Source organism: Salvelinus fontinalis, chromosome 31, assembly GCF_029448725.1.
Source record: "Salvelinus fontinalis isolate EN_2023a chromosome 31, ASM2944872v1, whole genome shotgun sequence".
NCBI lineage: Eukaryota > Metazoa > Chordata > Actinopteri > Salmoniformes > Salmonidae > Salvelinus > Salvelinus fontinalis.
In genome coordinates, this window is record NC_074695.1 from 24,524,212 (window position 1) to 24,530,309 (window position 6,098).

Sequence of the window (6,098 nt, forward strand, 5' to 3'; positions counted from 1 at the left end):
CCTCAGAAATAAAATTGGAGACCTCCACAAGTCTGGCTCATCCTCGGGAGCAATTTCCAAACACCTGAAGGTACCATGTTCATCTGTGCAAACAATAGTAAGCAAGTATAAACACCATGGGACCACGCAGCCGTCATACCGCTCAGAAAGGAGATGCGTTCTGTCTCCTAGAGATGAACGTACTTTGGTGCGAAAAGTGCAAATCAATCCCAGAACAACAGCAAAGGACCTTGTGAAGATGCTGGAGGAAACAGGTACAAAAGTATCTATATCCACAGTAAAACGAGTCCTATATCGACATAACCTGAAAGGCCGCTCAGCAAGGAAGAAGCCACTGCTTCAAAACCGCCATAACAAAGCCAGACTACGGTTTGCAACTGCATATGGGGACAAAGATCATACTTTTTGGAGAAATGTCCTCTGGTCTGATGAAACAAAAATAGAACTGTTTGACCATAATGACCATCTTGATGTTTGGAGGAAAAAGAAGGAGGCTTGCGAACCGAAGAACGCCATCCCAAACGTGAATCACGGGGGGTGGCAGCATCATGTTGTGGGGGTGCTTTGCTGCAGGAGGGACTGGTGCACTTCACAAAATAGATGGCATCATGAGGATGGAAAATTATGTGGATATATTGAAGCAACATCTCAAGACATCAGTCAGGAAGTTAACGCTTGGTCGCAAATGGGTCTTCCAAATGGACAATGACCCCAAGCATGCTTCCAAAGTTGTGGCAAAACAAATGATGTACAATAGCTTTAAATCATGTTTCTCATTTCTTGAGCAATATAATCATAGAATTCAAGTGCTATTTGCATCTGGAAATGTCATGGAATGCATTTGCTCAATATTTTGTTGATGGGCCCATTCTTAGATGGTATGCTCATCTTGCAGATTGTGGCTTTAAGTATCCCATGCTAATTTAAACACATTCATAGTCATGTATTGCACAAAAATAGTCTGAATTTACACAATAAGCGATGTACACTGAGGAAAACTCTGTCCATCAGACTGACCAGGGGAAAGCTATGATTCCTTCTTGATGTCACCTGTTAAATCAACAGTCAACAATCAGTGTAGATGAAGGGGAGGAGACAGGTTAAAGAAGGATTTTTAAGCATTGAGACAATTGAGACATGGATTGTGTATGTGTGCCATTCAGATGGTGAATGGGCAAGACAAAAGATTGAAGTGCCTTTTTAAACCGGGTATGGTAGTAGGTGCCAGGCCCACCGGTTTGAGTGCTTCAAGAACTGCAACTGAAATGGAGGGGTTGGGGCACGACCAGAACTGGGATACCATTTGGGGAAATGTATTTGTTACCTTTAAAAACCCAGCACACCAGCTTACAAGTTATACAACCCCATTTAGACATTTTAAGATGAAGCTGATTCCTACTCCAGTATGTGATAGATGCCGTATGAATGCTGTTGGAACATTAATGCACATGTTTTGGGAATGTCCTGTGGTGTCCCAATTTTGGTCACATGTTTCAGATTTCCTCACAAAAGATGGGTTTCCTTGTGAACAAAGATTCACCTTTATTTTTGTTGAATGATGACTCTTCATTTGTACTGCAACTGGTTCAGAAAATAATCATTTATGGAGGGTTACCAGCAGCAAAAAAGGTTATCATTAGTGCTTGGATTACCCCTACAATCCTCTCATGTATTATGTAAAACTATCAGATATCAACAACTCTTGACCAACCAGTGGACCTACATGGTAAGAGGGGGGGGTGACATTCTTTGAGAATTTTTTTGTTTGTTGTAAATTTCATTTTGTGTACTCAAAATGTACTCTTGACCAGTATTTAAATAGCTTTGTATGTTTGTACAAAAGATTGTTAGTGTTGTCATGTCAGTTAATATTTGTAACGTGATCCTGCGCTGTGTATTGTATAATGTTTTTTTTACTCTGCTGTTTTTTTTTACACTCAACAGTTTCCCATGTGTATCAAGAATGGTCCACCACCCAAATTACATTCAGTCAACTTGACAACTGTGGGATGATTGAGTCAATTTGCATCCCTCTGGATCACTTTCAACACGTAGAGTCCATGCTCTGACGAGTTTAGGCTGTTCTGAGGGCAACTCAATATTAGGTAGGTGTTACTAATGTTTTATACACTCAGTGTGAAACATTCTTAGATGCAAAAAAACATAATTAAGTTGTAATATTTGTGCTGGCTGCTCAATCATAGCTGCCATATTTCAGTGATATTTATACAACATCACTATCTGCAATTGGTAGTTCTCAACAAGATAAGGTACCCTTCTCAAATTTCCTTATGATTGTAACATGTTTCAGTCTTAATGCGCCAGTGGACTCATTGTGGCTAAGCTATAACACCATGATAGTAGTAAAATCTTGAACCTGAATCTCAAAAATACCATCTAGCTAAGGCATAATGTACATACGAAGCAAGATGATGCAGTCCTTCGGCCTGTGAAATGTAATGACTGATGCAATTTTTAAAGTGCACTAACTCATGTTCATCAAAATCTAACTTTGTTTCCTTAACTTATTGCAGTCTGCTTTTGGTCCATGGCCTGTCTGTTTTTTACTCCAGTATAAATAATTAGTGCACACTCAAAGCCATACATCTGAAATACTGCACTAAAACACAAAACTATTATTGAAATTATAAAGTTAATTATCCTTTTAGCACCATACTATGGCCATTTCTAATGCACAAGAGGTCCTATTTTCCTCAAGTGAGAGTGATTGAATAGCTTCAGAGCTTTTAAGATAGTATTATTCAGCACTTTCATGTCAGTCTTTAAGAGTCTTTGATTTGTTTGTCCCTACTCCAACAGGGAGATCACTTCATCATTTATTGTCTCTTTAGCAAACTGTATAGTCTTCTTTCGCTCTCAGAAAGGCAGAGTTTCCATTAACATTTTGTCCACTATGGGGGGTGGTGGGACCAAGTCCTCAAGCTTAAGATAGAAGATGCGCTGCAGGCCCTGGGTGCAGAGAGTCCGTAGCTCGGGCAGTTTTCCCAGGAGGCGGGACAGGTAGTTGGGCCGAGTGGAGTCTGAGGCGCAGCTCGAGACGTGATCTCTGAGACAGGTGATGAGCTGGTTCTGGAACTCCTCCACCCGCTTGGGCTCCTTCAGGCCGTGGCGGTCTGTGGAGAATCAGGAGACAGAAAAGGCACGTGTGTGACCAGAAAGTGTGGAGAGCATAATTTTTTAAAATAGGACATTTATCACTATTCTGTAAGACAATAACATTATGTAAGCCTGTGAATAAAGATGCATGTATATCCAGCTTGTTCAGGCAACTCAGGTCAGGGTGAGCATAAAGATTGACTGCAGGCGCTATGTTGCAATGTCATACTGTACTGGATTATGGTGTGATGTCTCAACAGAGCCTGATAGGCTGGCGCGTATGCGTAGGTGGGTTGAGCTCTCACCAGTGATTATGACCAGGGTTGTGAGGCAGGAGAATGACGACATGTCCAGGTTCATGCGGTGGAGGCTCTGGGAGAAGTCCATGATGGAGTCTATCCAGTCACCGAAGCCCCGTACACACTGCATCCGGTGAAGCACCACTCCATTGCAGAAGATCAGCTTGTGCGTCTCAGGGTTGATCCTTGGAAAGAGAATATAAATAGGATGGATTAACAATTTCTTTGATAACCCATGATTGTTGCTTCTAAAATATCTGCACAATGTTAGTTGTGGGTGCAATCAGTCCTGTCATTCATATTGTAATTACTGTATAATCCTAGCAATACAGTGACCAATGTCAATACAACACAGTTATAGCTCTGTATATGCAAGGTGGTCTCCTGAACAATTTACATTTTTTACAATGACATCATTTGGTTCTTCTTACCTGTATGCTAGTCGCAAGATGAACAGTTCCACGAAGGCTGACTCCAGTAGCAGCTCCTGGTCCTCAGAGCAGAAGGCAGTGAACCCAGGGATGCGCTCAGCCCACTTGCTAATCACGTCCATGGACGCCGTGAGGAGGTTGTAGAACTGTTTGACATCTCCAACGTCCGCTTTCTCTGACAGACTGGCCACAGTCTCCTGGTACTGAATTAGAAAGGAAGGAGAAGAGTTAGTTCCATTAGGGGAATGCCCTGTATTCTTTTGGTTAAATTTATGCTCCATCCTTAGAAAGAGTACCAACAGCGACCTTAAACCCCCAAAAATAATAAGTCATAGACAGACCACAATGGAGAATTTGCAGTAGTCCTTACCTTAGAGTAGTCCAGTTTCCCAACACTAGGGTTTGAGTCGATGTGTGCCCTCACAAGAGAGGCAATGATATTAACTGGAGCCCCAGCAGAAGATAGGTCCAGGGCTGCTTTTGGCTTGGAGGGCAGACGACCTCTTCGACCTTTTAAGCTATCTGTTCTCACAACTTAGAGAGCGAGAGAGATCCAAGGTCAATAATGTCTTAGCAACTGAGAAATAAACAGTAGTTATTGTGAAAGATGTGGTAGTAAAATGCATCTGAAGTGCTGGGCTCACCTTCTTTCACCATGCCTACTGCCAGACACTTCTGAAAACGACAGAATTGACAGCGATTCCGTCGCCGCTTGTCCACTGGACAGTCCTTGTTGGCAAGGCACACGTATTTGGCTTTTTTCTGTACAGTACGCTGCAAAGAACACAGAAAAAAAAAACTTTGCTATTAAGTTCAGGCTAGTAATGGAGATGCATATATGAATTGTGTTTGCATTGCATGAAAAATGCATTATACACCAATTTATGAAATAAATTGACGGAAGAGAGAAAAAAGCTGCTCACCTTGAAAAAACCTTTGCAGCCCTCACAGGTACGAACCCCATAGTGCTGACAGGAGGCGTTGTCCCCACAGACAGCACAGCGACCCTCATTTCCAGTAGGGCTGTTCGGTTTCAGCGACATGTTACCTTCCATGAAGCCAGAGTCATCTAGCGTGCCTGGCTCCAGGGTTAGAGGGGAGAAAGAAAGCAGGGAGGAGTGCTGCTCCTGACTCAGAGAGAAGGGGCCTTGCTCAGCCAGCTGGGGCTGATCCAGAGGAGACAGATCCTCTACTGAGCCGGGGCCATAGGTGAAGAAAGAGGATGTCTGTGATAATTCAGTCTTATCAGCCACCCAGCAGACCGAGCTGGGAGAGTAGGGGCCGGAGGCCGAGGCCCAATCAGGCTGGGGCTGGAAGCCTGGGGTAGAGGGAGACTGGGCTGACGCCGGGCTGACGAAACATTCAGAGCCACCAGAAGACAGGGCTTCGTCAAAATAGCTCAGGGCAAAGCTGCCAGGGTAGCAGCCGTAAATCTGGAAGTCATCCAGCTTGAAGGGCGATTCATGGACCGAGACTGTGCTAGAGGTTGTAGGAGCTATGGCGATCTGACAGGAGTAGGCATCAAACTCGCCAGTGTAGGTGCCCACCAGGGAGTTGATGCTAGGCAGGGAGAGGGCAGAGAGCTGGTCCGTCTGGCTACTCACGTCCATGGCTAACCTGCAGGGAAGGTCCAGGCTCAGAGACAGTTGTAGAGGCTGTTATCATAAGGCTGAACTCCATGCGGGGGGTGAATGCAGGCCATTTCTGTTGAGTAAAAGTGCAGACAATACGTGAGAACATTTACAAAGGCAATTTTACAGAGGGCCTGTGTGAGCTGACTATAAGAGATACTAGAATCTACAGTCATGAATTTGTAGTTGACATCCTGTACCCCTGGGTTAACAATCCCTGCATGAGTTATGGAGGACTGTCAAATCTGTCTCATCTAAAGGCATGAAATGAATTAACTTCAGGTGCCAGATGCCCCCTCCCCTGCAGGACAAGCCACAACTTTCATAACTGTGCCCTTCCTCCCAACGTGTAGTAGGTAATGTTAACCCTTCTGACCCCACCAGTAGATTCTGAGAAAACGGTCTCTTGTAGAAAGCCTTGGTTTCAGTTGAGTGTTTTCCCAAACTACATCCCCATGGGTGTAATCTTTAGCCATCATTAACGTTCCGTTTTGCAACTAAAACAAGTTTATTGGACAAATACATGTAGGTCCCGCCCCATTTAGTTCCATTTTAAGAAACGTTTTGCAACAGAATCAGCATAATGAACACGACACTGGAATGTCTGAGGGGGTTGGCGT

At 43.8% G+C, this 6,098-nt stretch overlaps 1 pseudogene; it reads right to left on the bottom strand.

The window, feature by feature from the left end:
• Positions 1–1,460: 1,460 nt before the first annotated feature.
• Positions 1,461–5,549, bottom strand: LOC129829921 (probable nuclear hormone receptor HR38; annotated as a pseudogene).
• Between the last annotated feature and the right edge of the window lie 549 nt (positions 5,550–6,098).